The 24833-nt window shown below is 42.2% G+C and overlaps 1 protein-coding gene and 1 long non-coding RNA gene across 2 annotated transcripts in view; one reads left to right on the top strand and one right to left on the bottom strand.

The window, feature by feature from the left end:
- Window positions 1-1974: 1974 nt before the first annotated feature.
- The window catches only part of LOC134756607 (uncharacterized), a 31771-nt gene continuing 8912 nt past the window's right edge, over window positions 1975-24833 (bottom strand). Inside the window, exons 2-3 of the long non-coding RNA XR_010129481.1 lie at window positions 7794-7845; window positions 1975-2409 (exon numbers count right to left, since the gene is read on the bottom strand). This is a non-coding gene — a long non-coding RNA (uncharacterized lncRNA). The remainder of the gene's footprint in view (window positions 2410-7793; window positions 7846-24833) is intronic.
- Window positions 24389-24833, top strand: part of ETV6 (ETS variant transcription factor 6) — a 279774-nt gene continuing 279329 nt past the window's right edge. The window contains exon 1 of the mRNA XM_055358698.2: window positions 24389-24448. The gene's annotated coding sequence lies outside the window, so the exon portion shown is untranslated. The remainder of the gene's footprint in view (window positions 24449-24833) is intronic.

The raw sequence follows: 24833 nt of genomic DNA on the forward strand, positions 1-24833 counted from the left end.
GCAATTTTCTCTCCATCTACCAGAATACAAATCCTACCCATTCTTAAAATGCCACTTCTTTTTTTTAAACGTTTGTTTGTTGTTTTTGAGACAGAGTCTCATTCTGTCACTCAGGCTGGAGTGCAGTGGCACGATCTCAGCTCACTGCAACCTTCTCCTCCCAGGTCCAGGGAATCCTCCCACCTCAGCCTCCCGAATAGCTGGGGTCACAGGCATGCACCACCACACCCAGCTAATTTTTGTATTTTTAGTAGAGACAGGGTTTTGCCATGTTGCCCAGGCTGGTCTGGAACTCCTGGCCTCAAGTGATTAACCCTCCTCAGCCTCCCAAAGTGCTGGGATTAAAGGCATGAGCCACCGTGCCTGGCCATATGCCGCCTTCTTTATGAAACCTAAAACCTCCCAAACATCAGCAAACTACATTTTCTTTGCTTCTAGAGCACTTGATACCTTTACTTTGCTTTATACTACAGTTATTTTAATATGTCTTATTTTCCTTTTAGGCTATAAAATTTCTTGAGGACAGAAACTCTTCTATGTTAACCATTAGTACCAAACATTAATAAGTTTTCACCAAATTGATTAGACATGTATATTTGGAAAGAGGGTTTGTTTCTCCTCTTATTTCTTCAAACTTTAATTCAGTGTTGGAATTAATGCTTCCAGTGGAAACTGTGAGACATTTATTATGAAAATCTAGGTAACTGCATCATTTTCTATCCTACCATTCTCATTCATTTCCTCTGTAAGAGGAGTCCCAGTTCAAAATAATTTCTGGGAGAAAATCGAATGCCTGATTCTGTCCCATTAAGAAAAAACATCTTCCAGCCTCACTCCCTTTCTTCTTTCCTTCTTCCTTCCTTCTTTCCTGTCTTTTTTTTTTCTTTTTTCTTTCTTTCTTCTAAGAGATAATCAGAATGCAAGCTATGGGCCGGATGCGGTGGCTCATGCCTGTAATCCCAGCACTTTGGGAGGCCTAGGTGGGCGGATCACGAGGTCAGGAGATCGAGACCATCCTGGCTAATGTGGTGAAACCCCGTCTCTACTAAAAATACAAAAAAAATCAGCCAGGCATGGTGGCAGGCGCCTGTAGTCCCAGCTACTCGGGAGGCTGAGGCAGGAGAATGGCATGAACCCGGGAAGCAGAGCTTGCAGTGAGCCGAGATCGCACCACCGCACTCCAGCCTGAGCGACAGGGCCAGACTCCATCTCAAAAAAAAAAAAAAAAAAAAAAAAAAAAATGCAAGTTATGGCTTAGGTATAATTGTAGGTGTCAAACTAAAGTCAACTTTTATTTGTGACTCTTTTGCCATTTTGTCAAGTCAGCAGTTCATCTTCTCTCTGATCTATGAAGACTGCACCTGAGCTAGTTTGAGTCATGTTATTTGTATGACATAAAAATGGGGCATCTGATAACATCTGCTCCCTTTCTCTGATCCAAATCATGAATAGAGTTCCTCTCCCTTCCCTTAGTCACCAGCTTTTGAAGATGTACAATCTGTGATAGTAAAAAGAAATGGATTTTGAACTCTAAGCAGTCCAGTTAAAGTAAGGAAGCCACAAGAGAAGGAAACACAGAGTGAACCCTTAATAATAAGGACTTCTCTGTGTGCAGGAATGAGCTGTGGAAGATGGGAGAGAAGAATGAGGATGGATGACTAAGAGCAATGAAAGCTTACAAAGAAACCCAAGAAGGCGAAATATTTGCTTACGAATAAACAGGAAGGGAAGAAATAGCTTTCTGCCTTTCTTGTAGTAGATACTCAATAGCAATTTATGTAAGAATTTGGACATTCCTTAAAAGATAAGACTTGCATTCTTAGAATTGAGAATCAATAAGAAAATCTATTCTTTGAGAGAACCACGGTTATTTTAAGGCTATGGGATGACTTATATAAATGGTTTGACCAGAACTTAGTTAAGCCCCTATCCACATACAATTCTATATAAACTGAGTTTTAGAGAGTCTTTGGTTCCAGGCATTTATAGCCTGAAACTATATCAAAATTTTTGCAGGTAAGTTGCATTGAAAACAGTTGTTTTTAGACAACTTTATCCTGGTTTTTGCACCAAGTAGAGCCATTCAGCCAGCCTAATTTTGCTAGGTTCACACAGTTACTAGGATCTGAAACAAACCTGATCAACTGGATTCTGAGTCCTCAACCTGGTTGGCCAAGGGCACTAGACAGATGTTACTGATACAGAGTCAAATAATATATAGGCAACTGATCTGATACGGAACCAGAGAGTTGGGATATGGTAGTGAAAATTGCATCAGATTTCTGCTCAGAACAACCTGAGTTTGAATCTTGGCTCCCTTGTGTAGACTTTGAGCATATCACTCAATTTCTCTGGTTCAGTTTCCTGTGGCTGTGAATGAAAAACTCCATTTCTCTCAGATTCAGCTTCCTGTGAAAAATTGGAATATAAAGTTGTGAGGATTAAATAAGACAATGTATAAGAAGGTAACTTAGAGTCTGCAAAGTGTTATGTAAATGTAAGGTATTATGAATTTTTGGTTATGGACTTGTTAACAAAGTGATGTGTTAACATTATGCTTAAGCAAAGGGTTTCTATTATTAGATTTGAGAGCAGGAGAATTATGTACAATATATATAGAGACAGGATGAGCCATCCACTAATTCAATACTAATTCAAATGTTTATTGGCAGCATAGCATACTATGTGCCAGGAGTGTTTTCAGTGTTGGAGATACAGCAGATAAAACAAAAAGATTATAATACCTGTCCTCAGGGACAGCACACAGATAAACAATGAACTAGTAAAAACAAAGAGGGCTGGCTGGGCACAGTGGTTCATGCCTGTAATCCCAGCACTTTGGGACGCCGAGGCGGGCAGATCACCTGAGGTCGGGAGTTCAAGACCAGCCTGACCAACATGGAGAAACCCAGTCTGTACTAATAATACAAAAATTAGCTGGATGTGGTGGTGCATGCCTGTAATCCCAGCTACTCAGGAGGCTGAGGCACGAGAATCACTTGAACCCGGGAGGCAGAGGTTGCAGTGAGCTGAGATTGCACCATTGCACTCCAGCCTGGGCAACAAGAGCGAAATTCCATCTCAGAAAAACAAAAACAAAACAAAGAGGGCTGCAAAAAGTCACTTAGGTCAAATTTGGGATTATACCACTGTGAAGTTCATGTAGAATGATATTTTTCAGTTGCTGATGTCACCAAAAAAAGTGAAACAAACTATATATACACAACTAATAGACACTAAACTGATTTTAAAAAATCTCAGATTATCAGGAGGGAGTCACTTCTAAAGTCCTCCCCACCTCCAATCACTACTCCCCTGCCCAACCCACTCCCACAAGAATTTTGACTGGTTAAGAACTGGATCGAGGCTGGACAGAAGATGGGAACCCCATGCTTTATATCTGGGGTTAATGTCCATAATATGATAGAATGTGTCTTGGAGAAAAGTAGCCTCGGGAAGGGAAATAGAGACAGTCCCGGGTGGTGGGCGTAGAAGACGGTGGGAAGGTGGCATCTAAGCCTGAAGGTGAGGGAGCCATCCACATGGAGATCTGGGGGAATCCCATGCCCACCAAGAGGAACAAAGAGCAGATGGCCCTGAGCTGAGAGCACATCTAGTGTGCATGGGAGACAGCAAGGGGGTCAAGGAGGCCACGGAGGAATAAAGGGCGGGGTGGTGGTGGCAGGAAAAGGTTAATAAAAAAGAAGATCAGAGGTAACTGGGCCAGATGGGGTGGGGAGAGCCACGAAAGACACTGAACGTCATGTTGTAGGACCTTCTTCTTGGTTCAGCTGAAAGCCAGGTTCTTGTCACAAGGCCATAAGAGATTCGGTTCGCATACAATTTGAATGGCGAGAAAAATGGAATATATTGGGCAAAAAAGAAAAAAAAAGGAAGGGGGCGGAAACAGGAACTCTCAGCTGAGCGAGAGTCTTGTTAGCGGCTTTTTCTGCCTCACAGGTTGAATCCCAGGTACCACCCCGGACCAGGTGGGGCCAGGCTCCTCCCACCTGCAAATGGCGGGAACCTCCCCAGGCTCCACCCCAGTGCGCATTCCTCCCAGTGCGCATTCCTCCCAGTGCGCAGACAAGTCGGAGGTTCTGCAGGGAGCCCTTCCCACCTGGCTGTCTCTCTTACTCTGGGTGAGATGGGGAGCTGTCGAAAGACGTTGAGCAGAAGAGTAGCATGATCTGAATGCTCTCCAGGATAACTCAGGCCACTGTGTTGAGAACAGACTGCAAGGAGCAAGCACAGAGCAGAAAGCCCAGTGAAAAGCCATAGAAATAATCCAGGGTAGAGGTGGGGACCTGGACCAGGATGGGAGTGGTGTTCATGGGAAGTGGTTGGATTTGGTATGTGGTTTGCAGGTAAAACCAACAGGATTTGCTGACAAATTGGATGTGAGGTGTAAGAGAGAGGGAGGTATATAGATAGATTCCAAGCTTTTCAGCCTGAACAGCTGGAAGGGTCAATTGGCATTGACTGAAACAAAGGTGAGCAGGAATTGGCTTGAGTGGGATTAGCTTGAGAAGTCAAGGATCATTTTTCCACTTCCTTCTACTGTGGTAAGTGAGGGAGTCAGGATTTAATGAGCAAAGAAGGAGAAAGAATTTAGCCAATTGGAATGAAAATGGCATTCCAAGAATCGGTGAGAACATAGATGCAAAATATGAGGGTGAATGATGGGCCCACCTAGTGAGTTTGCTGGAACGGGTTAGAGCAGATGGTTGAGTTGAGGAGTAGGGAGGAGAAGGCAGGAAGTTGAGGGAGCACAAGATGAAGACTTGTATCTTGTTGTTTTAAGATTCCATCACTGGGGCCACAGGAGCAGGCAGGAGGTTAAAAACAGGTGGTAGACGATATCCTGTTGGTTGTAGTCTTGAGATGTGTGAGTGAAGAGCAAGGTAAGAATTTCAACAAAGACAACAAAGGTAAAAAGAAAATATCAGTCTATGGCGTATAGATGGGGAGAAATCTTAAGAAAAAAAGGCTGGATTTAGAATATATCATCCTCAGGCAGGGCGTGGAGACTCACGCCTGTAATCCCAGCACTTTGGGAGGCCAAGGCAGGTGGATCACCTGAGGTCAGGAGCTCGAGACCAGCCTGACCAACATGGTGAAACCCCATCTCTACTAAAAATACAAAAAGTAGCCAGACATGGTGGGGGGTGCCTGTATTCTCAGCTACTCAGGAGGCAGGAGACTCACTAGAACCCAGGAGGCAGAGGTTGCAGTGAGCTGAGATCGTGCCATTGCACTCCAGCCTGGGGAACAGGGTGAGAATCCGTCTAAAAAAGAAAAGAAAAAGAATATATCATTCTCATGGCAGGAAGAGTAAAATATATTTTTAGGTGGCCTTCCATTTGACTTACTCTCCGTCCAATCTATTAACTTCTATGAGTTCCACCTCCAAATATTTCTTGGGTCTGCCCACTTCTATTGGTTTCCACTGCTAATAATCTGTTCTAGGTTACTAAGATCTCTTCTCTTTACTATTGCAACTGCTTCCTAAATGTCCCTCCACTTCTGCTCTTGTCTTCTTCTAATTTATTTCCCATATAGGTATAAGAAAGAACATACTAAAATGTCTATCAAACATTTTCAGATATCTGGAATATTCTTTTTAAAGTTCAATGATTCCCCATTTCACTTAGAATAAATTATAATGATAACAGCACACTTGTGGCACATACTGTGTGTCAGGCACTATAGTAACAGCATTACACAGATTGATGTATGTAATATTTAACTCTATGAAGCAGGTGCTGTTATCATAATTTGTATCTATCAAATGAGGAAACTGAGGCACTGGGAGCTATTTCATTCAGGAGGTCTACCTTAACATGGATTTCCCAGAAAACAGAACCCCACTAAATACATATGTGCTGCTCCCCTCTTGGAGACTGCAATCTCAGAAAAGAGGAGTCAGGCAAAGAAGGACCACCGTTTACAAGAAAAGGCTACAGCATGGCATGAAGCACAACTGATTGCTTGGTCTTGCCACACCATTGCTATCCTGGTCACTCCAACTGGGTAGAGGAGAAGAATTTATTCATCGGCATCTCTCACTCTTTGGTCAGAGGTTTACCCCATGGGGCATTAGCTCCCTTGCACTTGTGCCCAAAGGCAGATCTTTGCCCCAACAGGAATGCACCTAGGCAAAAGATGACAAGTGTGACAGGACACAAGGCAAGGGATTACCAGGTTGGTCCACACAAAGCCCATTGGAACCCAGGTAGAGCTGCCTGTCACACTGACCACTGGAGCAGAGCAAGTAGCTAAAGACCCTCAGGACTCAAGAGGCCAGAGAACCTGAAGTAGTGCACAACAAGTGGCTGACGCATATAGGCAGTGAAGAATCAAGCTGGGGTAAAAACTCTGGCAGCCTGGCCTCAAAGCCCATACATTTAAAATTTCTCTGATATGCTGCCTTGCAGAATAAGACCTGAACCATTTACCATGCCCTACAATGTCCTGCATGATCGGGCCCCTACCATCTGTCCAACTCCATCTTGAACCTTCTTTTTCTCACTCACAAAGCTTCAGGAACTTGTTCTTTCAGTTCCTAAACTCCGCTCCATCCTTTCCTGCCACAGGACCTTAATGCATGAGTCCTCTGTGTGGATGCTTTTTCTTCCTCTTTTGCATGGCAAACACTTTCCTATCTTTTAGTCACAGTTTAAGTGTTGCCTTCTCAGAGAGAACTTCCGGACCACTCTGTAAAAGAGGACTTCCCCGCTTGTAATTCTTCTCTTCCACTCCATGTGTGTTTCTTTCACAACACTGATCACAGCTTGAAGTAATTTTATTAATTTCTTTGATAACTTCTTTTTTGTTTCTGTCTCCAAGAGAATGGAAGCCTATGGAGGCAAGGACAATGTCTATCTTCCTCACCATTATAGCCTCAGCATGGAGCTCAGTGCCTGACCCAAGGAGATGCTCAATGAATAGTTGTAAGATGAATGAATAAAGTGTTCTTATATGAGAAATAGATTTTTTTTTTTTTGAGACGGAGTCTCGCTCTGTTGCCCAGGCTGGAGTGCAATGGTGCAATCTCGGCTCACTGCAACCTCCACCTTCCTGGTTCAAACAATTCTCCTGCCTCAGCCTCCTGAGTAGCTGGAACTACAGGCACTGGCCATCACACCCGGCCAAGTTTTGTATTTTTAGTAGGGACGGGGTTTCACCATGTTGGCCAGGCTGGTCTTAAACTCCTGACCTCAGGTGATCCACCCGCCTCGGTCTCCCAAAGTGCTGGGATTACAGGGGTGAGCCACCGCGCAAATTTTAAAGTGGTATTGTCCACATCAGTGTTTGAGGTAGAAACACTGTGGAGTTACTGAATGGACAAATGAATGATGCTAACGGGTGAAGGAAGATAACAGACTGGAAGGAAATTAGATGAATGGCCTGGCTCTCTCAAGTTTTCTTCCAGCTCTACAAGTCCTTGAACTATGGAGGATATCTTTAAGGAAGTGCAAAGGAAACAGGAAGGAAGCAAAAGTAGGAATTCCTTAGGAAGTTCAGAAGAGGAAAGCTGGAGAATCTGACCCATTGTATGACAAAGAGGAAGTTATTTAAAGCAGGGTTTTGAAACTGTGAACCTCTAAATGGCTTACAAAAATCCAAGAGCACTCATAAAATTGTATACAAAACATGTCTCCATATCTGCATGTGCAATTTTCTAGGCAATAGTTTCTATCGTATTTGAAAAGGAACTTATAACTTTTACATAGTTAGGAAACACTAAGTGATTGCAGAAACAGATGAGTCTACAGATAATCTAGACTTACTTCCTCAGTTTTCAAATGAAGACATCAAGGCCCAAAGATGTTATGGAACCTGCTAAAATGCAAACACAATCAATTAGGTGACAAGAGGGCACAGGACTCAGGTCTCTCGATTCCCCTTCTAGTGTTCTTTGCTGTGCCACAATACCTTCCTGAAATTCAGTTATAAAATGCTGTGTGAAGAAAAAAGAAATGTTTAATATCTTGGAAAATAGAAGAGAAAATCTAAACTGACAACATAGGTAAATGCAATAGAATCTCAAGGCTAAAGGAGCCTCAAAAGGCCCACTGAACAGTTCCCTGACTTCAGGCAAAAATCCTGTAAACATCCTGGAATGATTATTTTTCAAGATGGTTAAGGAATATGAAAGAAAGAGTCAAAATAATTATTCAGCACTTAACTTAGAAACAAAATACTAGATTATCTTTATTCATAAACATAAGCATGAATATAGTTGTCTCTTGGTATCTGTGGGGGATTGGTTCCAGGGCACCCACTGATACCAAAATCCACACGTGCTCAAGTCCCTTAAATAAAATAAAATGGCATAGTACCTGCATACAACCTCCACACATCCTCTTGTTTACTTTAAATCATCTCTAGATTCTTTATAATGCCTAATACAAAGTCTACACATCACTTCATTTGCATGGATTCAATGTAGTACTTGGCATACAGCAAATTCAAGTTTGCTTTTTGAAACTTTGTGGAATATATTTTTCCAAATATTTTCAATTTCTTGGTTGGCTGAATCCACAGAAGCAGAACCCACTCATATGGAGGGCCGACTGTGTATATCAAAGTTGCTCACAAGAAAGAATTTAAAAATAAAGGCATAAACTGACAACCTATCAAAATCCAATGCTCAGTTATGATGCAAAATGAAAACAGAAACATGGTATGTTTTTTAATAACCGCCGAGATAACAAAGTATGGTGAACATTTGATTATCTCTCCCAATGTGAGTTTAAGGACAAATTAAGTAAATTAATGGCACAATCTATAGTCCTTAACTTAGGCAGTTAGTCAACTTTTGTTCAGAGAACATCAGACTGTTAGGATACCTGAGTTAAATTTCTTGCAACCACCACTAATTTCTGGGCTTGGACAAGTCACTTTCTCTAGTTCTCAGTTTCCTCCATCTTCACAGTGGAAAAAGGTTAATCTTGGACAAGGGTTTTCAAACTTGTTTTGTCTTTTTTGTTTTTTTTTAAATTCGATTTTTTGTTGTTGTTGTTACCACCCACACAGTAAGACATATATTTCCTATTATCTGCATCCATAAACATATATGCCCATAACTGAAATAAAAGTTTCGTAAGACAGTATTGATGCTCAGTATATTCAGTGCACTCTCATATTTTCTATTCTATGAGATTATGTCCTGTTTTTTAAAAAATGTAGGTTATTACTTATTACATTGATTTAATAACCTATGCATGGGTCACAATCTACAGGTTAAAAAATATGAATATCACTTGTAGTTTTCATATTCTACCAATAAACACTCTGCAAGAACCACAAGTCAATAGTACAATCAATTTACCTGAATTTCTATTTTCTCCCTTCCTATGCCAGAGGTGATAATGGGCGGTGATAAAGAATTACAAGTAGAGAGAGGAAAAATAAGTGCTTTGAGTATCCATCAAAGGAAATTCTGCCAGTAAGTAATTTAACATTAACCAGAGAGAATGACAGGACATCCACAACTGGAAACACAGGACATCCAGAGTTGGAAAGTTTTCACTGACTTTTTTTTTTAACCTGCCTATGAACTGTTCGAGTTTTGAGAGTTTCCCAAGAAAATGTTTGAGAGAAGGTGGGGATGGAAAGAAGGAGAGGGAAGGGGGAGAAGAGGAAAGGAGGAAAAAGAGGTGAATGTTCAAGTGTTGGTGGGTAGTGTTGACCCCCTACACTAGCGCAAGCCTCAGTCCATGCAAAAACTCCCTCTACACATGTGAGACAGGACCTTCTGGGCCGTGTCAGCACCCTGCACTGCCAGAACGCTTCCTATAAATCAAAACCTGTTATATGTCTACTAAAGATTCTTCAGTGCCTTCTCAGCCTCTATAGGGTAAAGTGCAAACTCTTCAGCACGGCACACCAACCATTCGTGATCTGGTGGCATTTTTCCCTTTTCCCCAAAACCATCCACAACCACAATGGTACACACACTGTCACTAGTTGCATAGAGTCCTTAAAGTTCTCCAAACACCCCTTCCCATGCTGCTTTGATTTTGTTTCCACTCTTCTCTCAACAGTTTAATAGAAGCATATTCTTTACTTCTAGCGATCTACTTGTACTTCCTGTTAAGACAGCACATCTAAAATGACTTCAGTTCCCAAAAGCTCTGGAATCATGTTTTGTTTTTTCTGCTTATTTGGGGGTTTCATTGGGCTCTCCTCTATTCATTTTCTTTTCTTTTCTTTTTTTTTAGACGGAGTCTCGCTCTGTCTCCCAGGCTGGAGTGCAGTGGTGCGATCTCGGCTCACTGCAACCTCTGCCTCACTGCAACCTCTGCCTCCCAGGTTCAAGAATACCCTCCGCTCTGCCTCCCTCTTCTAGTCCTTCAATTCGCAGCACATGTATCCCTTTTCTTTCATTCCCACCTGGTCCATGGTCTTCCAACGCTGTGCTCACCCAAATCACAGATGTTGATGCCGAGTATTGCAACACATCGTATCTGCTCATCTTCCCCACTTGACCCTGAGTTCCTTGAGCACAGGGATGGTGTCCATCCTGTTCAAGGTGAACCGTGTCCAACACACTGTAGGAATGCCATGGAATCCCATAAGTATTTGTTAGCTGAGTATTGAAGGACTCTCCTATATTCTACCTGTCCTAGCTGCTGTCCTAGCTACCTATGCCTGGAAGCTCTGAACCTCAGCTATGACGGTTGGCAGTCAAGTGTGATCAGATTAAGCAGATAATCTCTAGTCTTCTGACAAAACTTTAGCAAAAACTTCACATAAAAAGTAACGTATGATTCTTTACCCATTAAAAAAAATGATAATGATTAAGCGGAATGGGAACATTGGCCGCCAATCAAGAGAATGTTATCTTCCTAAATGGCCCTTCCAAAACAACTTGAAATTAAAAGTGAAAAAAAAAAAAACTCAGAAAACAGAAAACCACAGTGGAGGGTGAACAGATTTTAAGAAATTTTGTATTTGGACTATATCCCTTTTATTAGTGGAAAACAGAGGTAAATGTGGCTAATTGTAAAAATCATGTGTGTGAAGGAAGGCAAAGCACCTCTAAAACTCAAAGATACATTCCTACCTTGATTAGTAAAAGAGTACAATTTCACTCAAACAATAAATCACTGGTGTGAGGAGCAAGTCACATGGGCTCATATAGTTCATTTTTTTAATATTAGAAATAAAACAAGAAACAGTTAATTAACTCTAACAAGGGATAATGATAAGAGGATGAAAGATAATGAATGTTATCCCAAAGAAAGGAAAAAATGAAATATTGCATTTTAGAAAATGAACACAGGCTGGGTGTGGTGGTTCACACCTGTAATTCCAACATTTTGGGAGGCTGAGGCAGGTGGATCACCTGAGGTCCGCAGTTTGAGACCATCTTGGCCAACATGGTGAAACCCCGTCTCTATCAAAAAAATACAAAAATTACCCAGGCGTGGTGGTGCACACCTGTAGTCCCAGCTGCTCAGGAGGCTGAGGTGGGAGAATCACTTGAGAAGACTAGAGATTATCTACTTGAACCCGGGAAGCAGAGGTTTCAGTGAGCCGAGATGGCACTACTGCATTCCAGCCTGGGAGACAAAGCGAGACTCCATAAAAAAAAAAGAAATGAACAGAGGTGAGCGCAATGGAACCCCAAAATAAGGAGAAAAAACAAAACATGATTCCAGAGCCTTTGGGAATTGAAGTCATTTTAGATGTGCTGTCTTAACAGGAAATACAAGTGGACAGCTAGGAAGTAAAGAATATGCTTCTATTAAACTGTTGATAAAAAGCAGATGACAGAATATAAAGAACTAGGGACATGGTTTAAATCTCCTTGTCTCTATGACATACAGAATATCTCAATTAGATAATGATTTCTTTTCATTTCCTAAAGAACAAAGGGACTGAATAAAGTAAATGTATTTGTTGGTTATCGGAAAGAATAAAGAAGCCTGCTTCCAAATGCATTTCCCAGTGAATCCGATTCTGGTCCTTGGTAAACTCTTTGAAGAAAATGTCTATGAGCACATGAAGAAATGCAACCAGTAAAATAACATGAATTCTTGAGAGCAATTCAAGATAATGATGGGATTACATTTTCTTCATTGCCGGGATTTTGTCCTAAAAATTATTGATGGTTATATATTGGTGGAGAAACTGTAAGTGATTTTTACAAGTTTTATGCTTATGTTTGTATCATCAAAAGTTTCTACAATGAACATGTATTACTATTGGAATAAAAAAAATCCCCTTCCTCTCCTCTTCTACCAAAAAGAAAAATTCTGATAGGACAACATCTAAAACTTTGGTTTATTTGATCTTTTGTGGCAGAAATTTGAAAAATGTGATCCTGTCATTCAAATGACTACTAAGATGATCTCTGAGAAATTAGGGTATTCGGAAGAGCATCAAATCCAGGCTCTTAAAAGTGGAAATCGGAGGACATAGTTCCAGGGATAGCAGGGGCTTTCATAACCCCTTCCGCCTGGGCAGAGGTGAACTTTGTGTTAGTGTTGCTATTATTTGACAGTAAGTAAGCAAGCATGGTTAGGAGATTTTTATTTTAGTGACTTAGTCATCACCAAGTTCTTGATCAAAAAAACAGAAACTAAATCAGCTGGCTCAGAGTTTTTGAAAGCAAGTTTATTTTTAAGGACACCAGAACCATGAAAACATGATTCAGTCCAGCCTGTGGGAGCTGCAGATGGGAACTGGTGAGCTGTTGGGTTGGGGTCCATGCTTCATAAGTCCTGGCAGATTCATGGCCTCTTTCCTTTGCTCTTTTCTTAATATCTGCCCCATTCTCATCTCAGCAGACCAGATCCCTTCACTTATTCAAAATTTCTGCTGTCTTGTGATTTTGCCCTGCACGTGGCTTTTACTAGGCCATAAAACTGCCCCCAGGCATGATGCTACGTGACAGATAGGCTCCTGGCAGCTAGCACAAACTTTCAGAGAGCCAGTTCCACATTGAAAAGAAAAGATGTTGATTGTCTCAGCGTGGGTGAGGTGTACATCCCTGTGTAGATCTGCCATGGCAGAGAGACTAGGATACATTTTATCAATGACCACTTTGGCTCAGCCCTTCAACAAAGGTTTACTGGGGCTAAGTTCCAGAGAAGGGGACTTTGTGCCAAATATCTGAAATATATTTATTACCTTTGAATAAGCATCTTTGGATGAATCTGCACTCCTCCTCCCTGTGCACAGTCTCATTCCTACAACAGCCTGCCCCTTCCTGGCTGAAACAGAAAGCAGCTAACTCATACTAAAGTACTTATGAACAACGAAGTGACTTTAGAGCAAATAATTCATCTTCTCAGGGATTGACTACATTTAATTTTCTCTAAAAAGATAGAATTTTGATTGTTATTTAGTACTACCTTCTAGTATAGAAAACGTTTTCTACTATAACTTTGTAACCGCCAAAACCAAAAGTTGAAGATCACCTCTCCAGGGCTATTTGCATTTTTAAAGCGAATTCTAAATAATAATGATAGTTAACATTAATTTAGTGTTTATTATATGTCAGACACTCTTCTAAGAACTTAACACATAATAATTTCTTTAATTCTTACAACAACCCAAGCAACAGAGTGTATTAATTAGGATAATATTAACTGTGGTAACAAATAAATACTGAAAATATATACCTTAAACAAAATCAAAGTTTACTTCTTGCTTACATCACAGGCCAGGATGGGTGTTCCTCCATCTGGGTCTGTGGGTGGCTTTCCTCCATTTGGAGATTCAGGAATCAAGGTTTTTTTTGTTTTTCCTGTGACTCTGCCATCTCCTAAACCTCACTTTCACCTGATGTCAGCCAGGGAAGGAAAACGAAAGTGTGGAGAAATTACCCACATCTTAAAGAGCCTGGCCTAGAAGTAACACACTTCAAGTCCACTCTGTTGGTGAGAACTAGTCTCCGGGCACCAGCTGGATGCAAGGGAGTGAGAAATGTACTCTCTGATGGGCAGCCAGTTCTCAGAAAAATTAGTTTTTTTATCAATCTGGATTTGCACATTCTTTTCACATTTTAACATCTCTTCGATAGGAATGTATTGTTCAATCAATGGCAAGTTTATTATTCAAGGTAAACTCAGATTTGGTTGGCAGCATTTTTCCTTTTTGGCAGTACATATACAGCATGTGCTTTACAATCAATGGAATCTTAGGCTAGATGAAATTTGGTTTATAATACGGAAGAGGGAAGAGAAATTTTGCCTCTTCCTCATTTAGCTGTTCTTTTCACCAAGTATCTGTATATACACCCTTCTTTCCTCATTCTAAGGACACTACAAGATGGAGAACATGCTAAATTCTTATCCAGTTCATGCATACAGCTCAAAGACCAGCATCTCTGGGTGATATGAAGTCTCCTCATCTAAAGCTCTTTTCAGTTTGGTGATATACAAACATATAAAAAAAATTCCCTGCCCCTCTAATATGTAATGATAAGACAGGGACAAGATAATCACAATAGAAGCTCCTATTAAGAAAGGGAAGAATTGTGGATACATAGCAGTCATTGGTCCATTGTAGAAATGGGCACTGTCTTTTAGGTTATCATAAATATGGTTTTTAAAATGTTTTGCCAAGGCCAGGTGCGGTGGCTCACGCCTGTAATCCCAGCACTTTGGGAGGCCGAGGTGGGCAGATCACGAGGTCAGGAGTTCAAGACCAGCCTGGCCAACGTGACAAAACCCTGTCTCTACTAAAAATACAAAAATTAGCTGGGCGTGGTAGAAGGCACCTGTAATCTCAGCTACTTGGGAGGCTGAGGCAGGAGAATTGCTTGAACCCGGGAGGCAGAGGTTGCAGTGAGCCGAGATTGTACCACTGCGTTCCAGTCCTGGGTCTCTATCTTTCCAGCACCCAACACCAGTTTTTTGTTGTTGTTGTTGTTGTTTGTTTGTTTGTTTGTTTTGGGGGGTGGAGGGGTTGCTACCTGCTACCCAAGTGTTCAGAGAGTAATAGTTACTTTAGGTATTTATTATAGCAGTACTTTTTTCAAGGTATCAATTTTTTTTATTAATTAGGGTAATGTTAGAGGCAGTAGATAATAGACCCCAAAATATATGGCTCAAACTTAATAGATGTTTATTTCTCATTATTTTAACCACCCAAAGCATATGTCCCATTGGTGGTCATCTTTCCTCCATAGTGTGATTCAAGTATCTAGTCTTCTTCCATCTTGTGGTTCAGTCTTCCCCTAGAGCAACATCTGCAAATGAATCTAGCTGGTGGAAGGAGAAAGATAATGGAGAAAATATACCTTCTTCTTAAATCTTGACCTGAACATACCACACCTCACTTCTGCTCATATTCCACAGATTAGAAGGAAGGAAGGAAGGCCACATCAGGTCCATGAGGAGACAAAGTCCTTGTCTGAGCAGTTTCCAGTGACAAGTCCGTTCTCTAAAGGGGAAGCACAAATTCTGGCAGACAGCTAGCTGTTTCTGATTTAAGAGGATAAGGATTGAATCTTGAATTACGGAAATTTAGGGGTGGGGGAAAATTTTTTTTAATAGCATTAAGTAGTTCCTCATAGGGTACCTCAGATCATAACATATCAGTAACCACCAACTCTGTCTCCTAAATCTGTGCCTGTGTATTATTTTGAAATATTAGATTAAATATATATGACAAAAAATAGAACAAAAAACAAGAATAGGTGACAATGTTTTAAAAGTAGCCAGCATTGGTAGTAGTAATCATATAGTAGAAGTAGCTGGCATTATTTTTAGTGATTTCTATATACCAGGCACTGTATTGAGTATGTTTTAAGCATGATTTCATTTAAACCTTATTAGCATCCCCATGAGATGAGGAAATTTAGAGGTAAAATAACCTGCTGGGTTAAATAACATCTAAAAATATCTCATTTCAGGGCCTGGTTCCTAACCATTGTAGAGGAGGAAAATAGTTTTTCTTCTACCCTCTTAGGTTTTCTAACTGGGGCCCTGGAAGTTAAACCAACAAAAGGTGGACTAACAAGAGAAAAACAGTTTCATACATACCTATGCATGGTACGTTCACAGAGAAATGAGACTCAAGGAGGCAGCCAGATGATTGAGGCTTATGTATCATCACAGGCTAAGCAAAGGAAAAAACGATTTGGGGCTTTGGGGTGAGGGAGGCAAGTATTAGGAAGGTGAGGGGAGGAAATAATTAGAGTTGTGTTGTTAAGCAGATAAGAGTCTCTCAAGTGCTGAGTGCTGTCTCCAAGAGCAGCCCTCTCCCTTTGCAAATGAAAATTTCCTTTACAAAAAGGGGAAATGTATACTCTACTTTCAGGCAGTCACAGGGAGACAGGAGCTTTTCCTGCATCGGATAGTTTTCAATTGGCTTTAACTCAAAATAATCTATATGACAAACAAGCATATTTTGGGGTGGCATATTCCTATACCCTGCATCATACCCCAATCATTTCTTCAACTTAATATTCAGCAACCCCTGGGATTTCTTGAAGAAAATACTTGAGAAGTACTGAACTAGGAGTTAACGATGATAGTGTAGGTGAATAGTTGGCAACACTTTAGTCATAAACAGAAATTCAAATGAATTACCTGAAACTGCACATTAGTCCTTGGTTAACAGACTATAAAATGACTCAGACCTTGCTTTTAAAAAAATCATATATTTCTGGCCAGGCACAGTGGCTCATGCCTGTAATCCCAGCACTTTGGGAGGCCAAGGTGGGCGGATCACAAGGTCAGGAGTTCGAGACCAGCCTGGCCAACATAGTGAAACCCCGTCTCTACTAAAAAAATACAAAAATTCACCAGGCATGGTGGCGCATGCCTGCAGTCCCAGCTACTCAGGAGGCTGAGGCAGGAGAATCACTTGAACCCAGGAGGCGGAGGTTGCAGTGAGTCGAGATCGTGCCACTGCACTCCAGCCTGGGTGACAGAGTGAGACCCCATCTCAAAAAAAAAAAAAAATCATATATTTCTATATAATCATGAAAATTAAGAAATCGAAGATTCTTGTAGAGAACTTATAGTTTGAGAGATGTCTCCCAATTCTATAAATGTGTGAATCCCTAATTTTATCAGTAATACTTCCTGCTACCTCAGAGAAATGCTAACTTGTTGGGAGAGTTTTTCTCTCCTTCTTAATATTATTGATCCTTGACTTTCAAACCTTATGCTCTTTCTAATTTTTTTTTTTTTTTTTTACAGGATCTCATTCTGTCACCCAGGCTGGAGGGCAGTGATGTAAACATAGCTCAAACTCCTGGACTTAAGTGGTCCTCCTGCCTCAGCATCCCAAGTAGCTGGGACTACAGGTATACACCACTACACCTGGCTAATTTTTAAATTTTTGTAGAGATAGGGTCTTGCTTTGTTGCCCAGGCTGGTCTCAAACTCCTGGGCTCAAGCAATCCTCCCACCTTGGCCTCCCAAAGTGCTGGGATTACAGGCGTGAGCCACTGCGCCTGGCCTCTCTTTCTAATCTTGAGGGTCATTTAGAAACTTATAGTCAATTCCACTGAAACACTGAAAGGTACAGATTCTCGAGGTGCATGTATAGGGAGGAAATGATGGGCCCTATTCATGAGCGACCAAGGGTGATAAAAGAGAGAACATAAGCCGGTCAGTTTAACTAGAAAAAATTTGACAGCTCTTAGAAGAGAGAAGATGGAGGCCGGGCACTGTGGCTCATGCCTGTAATCCCAGCACTTTGGGAGGCTGAGGCGGGCGGATCACCTGAGGTCAGGAGTTCGAGACCAGCCTGGCCAACATGGTGAAACCCTGCCTCTACTAAAAATACATAAATTAGCTGGGCATGGTGGCAGGTGCCTGTAATCCCAGCTACTCAGGAGGCTGAGGCAAGAGAATCGCTTGAACCCAGGAGGCGGAGGTTGCAGTGAGCCAACATCATGCCATTGCACTCCAGCCCGGGTACAAGAGTGAGACTTCATCGCAAAAAAAAAAAAAAAAAAAAAGGGAGAGAGAGAAAGAGAGGATCAAGTCCCAAGATGGAGAGGAACTCAGACAGCGGGGTCCAGGCCCAAGGAAGACTACATTGTAGGAAATGACCAAAGGAACTCCTTTGGGGGAAATTTCTAAGGAAGGTGTCACTAAATGGGATATGACAGAAGTTAATAACTATCCTTCGGCTTTCTTGTTATTGTCAGGTACTTCCTCTATTTTTTTACTGTTTATCATTCATTCCTTTCCCTGGGCTTCTGAGCCTAAAGTGTTTTTTCACTGTTGCATTTCCTCCTACTTGGACCAGCGTATTTATTTTTTGTTTGTTTGAGATGGAGTCTAGCTCTGTCACCCAGGCTGGAGTGCAGTGGCTCAATCTCAGCTCACTGCAACCTCCGCCTTCCGAGTTCAAGCAATTCTCCTGCCTCAGCCTTCCGAGTAGCTGGGATTACAGGCATGCACCACCACACTCAGCTAATTTCTGTATTATTAGTAGAGACAGGGTTTCACCATATTGGCAAGGCTGGTCTTGAACTCCTGACCTCAAGTGATCCTTCTGCCTCAGCCTCCCAAAGTGCTGGGATTACAGGCGTGAGTCACCACGCCCAGCCTACTTAGACTAGTTTATAAATTAACATTATACAAAATATATGAAAGGACTACAAATGTGCATCCAGACAAAGGAACAGAGGAGTGTGTGTCACTCTGCAAGGAGGCTGCTTATTCCAGGACCTGCCTGCACACCAGAGTCAGCCATCCAAGGAGATCACACACACTCTGCAGACACTGGTGATAAGGGTCTGGGAGCAACACACTAGGTTACTTCATGTCAGAGGCAAAGGGAAAAGAAATTGCACTTTCTTCTAATAACAAACTCCAGAGTGCTCACTTGGGAGACTGACAGCCCAACAAATACAAGTGACAAGGAAGCAATTTCAGGAATGTCATAAGGGAGAACTAGCTAGGTTTAAAATGTATTGCTAAAGAGTTATGCAATTTTTGACTTGTAAGAAACTTAAAGACCCCATCTCATCTAAAGGTCACAAACAGCAGCCTTGGAGCCAAATCTGGCCCACAGATGTGATGTGTTTTGTTTGGTGCATAGTTTGAATTAGTTGTCAGCATTTAAAAAAGAACAGTTCACATTTTTTAAAAGTCCAGATTCCTGATTACTGCTGGGAAACCGGAAAATCTGTGGATCCTACATTGCCAGCATTTCCCGGTGGCAGTACGAAAAGCCGAGCAGTGATCGTGCCCTTTGGACGTTGCTCGAGTCTGCAGTTTCCCACAGTCCCTGGCTGGCCTCCTTTAATTCATTTACATAATCTGTCTGGACTCTGTTGGCAGCTTTTGAGTTTAAAGCCCTTGCTAAGCCAACCTGTTCATTTTTATAGATAAGAAAGCGAGGCCCTGAGAAGCCAAGTGACTCACCCAACCATACGCGTATGTTGGTGTCGTTTCCATACATTCCTTTTTCCATCCCATGCTTTCTCACTTACACGGTGAGGTTTATTTAGCAAAAGAAAAGAGATTTGGAAAGCAAACATAAATGGTGAGGTTAAAGTCTGAAGAAACTATGTTGAAAGCCGGAAAAGACAAAGGTGATGTTAAAAAGAGGATAATTTAGAGGCTGGCTAACTGGAACTCAAGAGACCTGCAATAGGAAACTGTTAATGAGAGGAAGTGGAAGGAAGAGAGAGGTTACATGCATAATAAGAACAAATGAGAGAAGCATGAGCTAAGGTAAGATGATGAGAGACAGTAAAACAGGCACTGTTTTACTTGATCTGCTCCCATACAGAACAAAAGCAGCAGTTGACAGAAAGGAAACTGACAAAATAAATTTCAAAATAAAAACTGATCAGAAAAAAATTAGCAATTATAGGCCGGGCATGGTGGTTCACACCTGTAATCCCAGCACTTTGGGAGGCCAAGGCAGGCAAATCACGAGGTCAGGAGTTTGAGACCAGCCTGGCCAACATGGTGAAACCCCCTCTCTACTAAAAATACAAAAAATTATCCGGGCGTGGTGGTGGGCACCTGTAATCCCAGCTACTCGGGAGGCTGAGGCAGGAGAATTGCTTGAACCCGGGAGGCGGAGGTTGCAGTGAGCCAAGATTGCGCCACTGCACTCCAGCCCGGGCAACAGTGTGAGACTCCATCTCAAAAAAAAAAAAAAGTATAAAAGATGTCTTGTTCAGATTTATTTATTTGGGGAAAAAAGACGTGAAGAAAAGGCGAGGCAGCTTCTCAAGATTGCCTGAGCTGTTATTAACAACAACAACAACAACAACAAATGTAAACAAAACAATTTCAAAGGAGAGCCTCACCAAAAGAAGAGAATAATAATTTTAAAAATGGGGATAAAAAATAATTATCTCAAAAAAATCTCCACAAGAAAAAAAATAAAATTCTTCCTGAAACTGAAGCATACTAGAATATGCAACCCGAAAATATGTCACTTTGGCACACAGGTTATTTGGAGCTAAAGGCAATAGAGAACCAAGAGACCAAGTAAAAGCTCTTTACTTCCCCCTAATCACCTAACATGAACTATAACGTCCCCCTTTTGTACAGAAAATTTACATTTATAAAGGAAATTTCCATTTGTAAGGGAAGAGAGCTGCTCCTGGAGACAGTAGTTATCACCCGAGAAACTGTTATCTGCATAACAACACAACCATTATTTACTATACATTTCTTCCCCTCACTTCCTAGAACTTTCCTCCTCCCTTCAGCAGCCCCAAACCCCTTTTCCTCTGCTCAGCCTAAGATGGTACAGAAGCTTAAATCATCTGGCTGCCACTTTGAGTCTTAGTTCTTTGTGGAAACTTCCCTGCATAGGTATGTAATTTAGCCGTTCTTCTCTTGTTAGTTTGTCTTTTGTCAGTTTAATCTCCAAGGCCCCAGTCAGCGAACCTAGGAAAGAAGAGGGAAGTAGTCCTCCTCACCAAGAGTTTTGGCAACCATTAAGGGACGGCAAGGACATCTCACTTGCTCAGGAGGCTAAAGTTGAGATCCAGGATCTCTGACAAAGTCGGCAAAAGGCAAAAGTTCTTATTAAAGTCAGCCTCCTGTATTTCTGTCTGTAGAGTCTGACTGAAGGAGGGTAGTAGAAGTCTCTGTCTTTTCCTTTCCAAATGTGCATTAGCAAGAGAAAAATATTTGTAAAATTTAGTTCTTTGGATGGTGACTCTTGTAAATTTGGTTTTTTTCATGTGCGTCCATGTGAAGAGACCACCAAACAGGCTTTGTGTGAGCAACATGGCTGTTTATTTCACCTGGGTGCAGGCGGGCTGAGTCCAAAAAGAGTCAGCAAAGGGTGGTGGATTATCATTAGTTCTTATAGGTTTTGGGATAGGCGGTGAAGTTAAGAGCAATGTTTTGCGGGCAGGGGGTGGATCTCACAAAGTACATTCTCAAGGGTGGGGAGAATTACAAAGAACCTTCTTAAGGGTCGGGGAGAGTACAAAGTACCTTCTTAAGGGTGGGGGAGATTACAAAGTACATTGATCAGTTAGGGTGGGGAAGAAACAAATCACAATGGTGGAATGTCATCAGTTAAGGCTATTTTTACTTCTTTTGTGGATCTTCGGTTACTTCAGGCCATCTGGATGTATACATGCAAGTCACAGGGGATGCGATGGCTTGGCTTGGGCTCAGAGGCCTGACACTCCTGCTTTCTTATATTAATAAGAAAAATAAAATAGTGTTGAAGTCTTGGGGTGGCGAAAATCTTTGGGGGGTGGTATGGAGAGAGAATGGGCGATGTTTCTCAGGGCTGCTTCAAGCAGGATTAGGGGTGGCGTGGGAACCTAAAGTGGGAGAGATTAAGCTGAAGGAAGATTTTGTGGTAAGGGGTGATATTGTGGGGTTGTTACAAGAAACATTTGTCATGTAGAATTATTGGTGATGGCCTGGATACGGTTTTGTATGAATTGAAAAACTAAATGGAAAAGTCTAAGAATTGGGAGGACCTAGGACATCTGACTAGAGAGTGCCTAAGGAGATTCAGCATAGTCCTGCCAGCAAAGATTATTTATTTACTTCAAGAGTTAAGAGTGGGAGTTTGGGGATAGCACCAGGAGATATCAGCTGTGATGGCTTGGAGAAACAGTGTAAACCTGCAGTGTAAACAAGAGCAGGGCATGTATGAGTAGTTGAGAACGGAGAATAGGAGTATGACTAGACAGAAAATAGTAGGGATGACAAGTGTTTTGGGGCACAGTCTAAGTTGGTCTGCTGTCTGGAATGAGACTGGGGCCTAACAAAAAGGAGCTCAAATGGGCTGCACCTTGTAGCATTCCGAGGACAGGCCTGAATTCTGAGAAGGGAAAGTGGTAAAAGTATTGTCCTTTTTAAGTTGGTGGCTGAGCTTGGTGAGGTGTGTTGTTAAAAGACCTTTAGTCTGTTCTACTTTTCCTGAAGACGGAGGACCATAAGGGATATAAAGGTTTCGCTGAATACTAAGAGCCTGAAAAACTGCTTGGCTGATTTGACTAATAAAGGCTGGTCTGTTATCAGACTGTATAGAGGTGGGAAGGCTAAACTGAGGAATTATGTCTGACAGAAGGGAAGACATGACTGCGGTGGCCTTCTCAGACCCTGTAGGAAAGGCCTCTACTTATCTAGTGAAAGTGTCTACTTAGACTAAGAGGCATTTTAGTTATCTGACTTGGGGCATGTTAAGTAAAGCTAATTTGCCAGTCCTGGGTGGGGGCAAATCTTCAAGCTTGATGTGTAGGGAAGGGAGGGGGCCTGAATAATCCCTGAGGAGTAGTAGAATAGCAGATGGAACACTGAGAAGTTATTTCCTTGAGGATAGATTTCCACGATGGAAAGGAAATGAGAGGTTCTAACAGGCGGGCTAGTAGCTTGTACTATAGCATAGCCTGCCTTTGCTGGTGTGTGGCGATTAGGCCTGGTGGAACTGCCATCAATAAATCAAGCGTGATCAGGGTGAGGAACAGGAAAGAAGGAAATATGGGGTAATGGGGTGAATGTCAGGTGGATCAGAGAGATACAGTCATGGGGGTCAGGTGTGGTATCAGGAATAATGTGGGAGGCCAGAATGAAGTCCGGGCCAGGAACAATGGTAATTGTAGGACTTAACAAAGAGTGAGTACAGCTGAAGGAGCCGGGGAGCAGAAAGTATATGCGTCAGGTATGAGGAAGAAAACAGATTTTGGAAGTTATGAGAAATGTAGAGAGTAAGTTGAGCATAGTTTGTGATTTTGAGGGCCTCTAAAAGTATTAGGGCGGCAGCAGCCACTGCACGGAGACATGATGGCTAGGCTAAAACAGTAAGGTCAAGTTGTTTGGACAGAAAGGCTACAGGGTGCGGTCCTGGCTCTTGTGTAAGAATTCTGACCGCACTAACCATGCCTAGGAAGGAAAGGAGTTGTTGTTTTATAAGGGATTGAGGTTTGGGAGATTAATCGAACATGATCAGCTGGGAGAGCACGTGTGTTTTTATGAGAATTATGCTGAGATAGGTAACAGATGAGGAAGAAATTTGGGCTTGACTGAAGTAATAGGGGCTGTCTGTGAAGCCTTGCGGCAGTACAGCCCAGGTAATTTACTGAGTCTAATGGGTGTCAGGGTCAGTCCAAGTGAAAGCAAAGAGAGGCTGGGATGATGGGTGCAAAGGAATAGTAAAGAAAGCATATTTGAGATCCAGAACAGAATAATGGATGGTGGAGGGAGGTATTGAGGATAGGAGAGTATATGGGTTTGGCACCACGGGGTGTATAGGCAAAACAATTTGGTTGATAAGGTGCAGATCCTGAACTAACTTGTAAGGCTTGTCTGGTTTTAGGACAGGTAAAATGGGGGAATTGTAAGAAGAGTTTATAGGATTTAAAAGGCCATGCTGTAGCAGGCAAGTGATAGCAGGCTTTAATCCTTTCAAAGCGTGCTGTGGGATGAGATATTGGCATTGAGTGGGGTAAGGGTGATTAGGTTTTAATGAGATGGCAAGGGGTGCATGATCGGTCGCCAAGGAGGGAGTAGAGGTATCTTATACTTGTGGGTTAAGGTGGGGGGATACAAGAGGAGGACGCAAAGGAGGCTTTGGATTGGGAAGAAGGGCAGCAATGAGATGCACCTGTAATCCAGGAATAGTCAGGGAAGCAGATAACTTAGTTAAAGTGTCTCGGCCTAATAAGGGAACTGGGCAGGTGGGGATAACTAAAAGGAGTGCTTAAAAGAGTATTGTCTAAGTTGGCACCAGAGTTGGGGAATTTTAAGTTTAGAAGCCTGGCTGTCAATACGCACAACACTTATGGAAGCAAGGGAAACAGGCCCTTGAAAAGAAGGTAATGCGGAGTGGGTTGCCTCCGTATTGATTAAGAAGGGGACGGACTTACCCTCCACTGTGAGAGTTACCTAAGGCTCGGCGTCCGTGATGGTCTACGGGGCTTCCGAGGCGATCAGGCAGCGTCAGTCTTCAGCTGCTAAGCCGAGAAGGAGTCAGTCAGAGAGCCTTCGGCCAGAGTTCCAGGGGCTCTGGGAGTGGCTGCCAGGTGAGTTGAACAGTCTGATTTCCAGTGGGGTCCCGCACAGATAGGACACGGCTTAGGCGGAATCCTGAACTGCAGGCATTCCTTGGCCTGGTGGTCAGATTTCTGGCACGTGTAGCAAGCTCCTGGGGGAGGAGGTTCTGGAGGAACGCCTGGCCGCTGCGGTTCAGGCGTTTGGAAGTTCTTACGTGATGGAGATGTGGCTGGGGTTTGTCTCACATTGGAGGCAAGGAATTGCAACTTTTTTCTATTATTGTACACCTTGAAGGCAAGGTTAATTAAATCCTGTTGTGGGGTTTGAGGGCTGGAATTTAATTTTTGGAGTTTTATTTAATGTCGGGAGCAGATTCGGTAATAAAATGTATATTGAGAATAAGACGGCCTTTTG

This window comes from Gorilla gorilla, chromosome 10, assembly GCF_029281585.2.
Source record: "Gorilla gorilla gorilla isolate KB3781 chromosome 10, NHGRI_mGorGor1-v2.1_pri, whole genome shotgun sequence".
Taxonomy (NCBI): domain Eukaryota; kingdom Metazoa; phylum Chordata; class Mammalia; order Primates; family Hominidae; genus Gorilla; species Gorilla gorilla.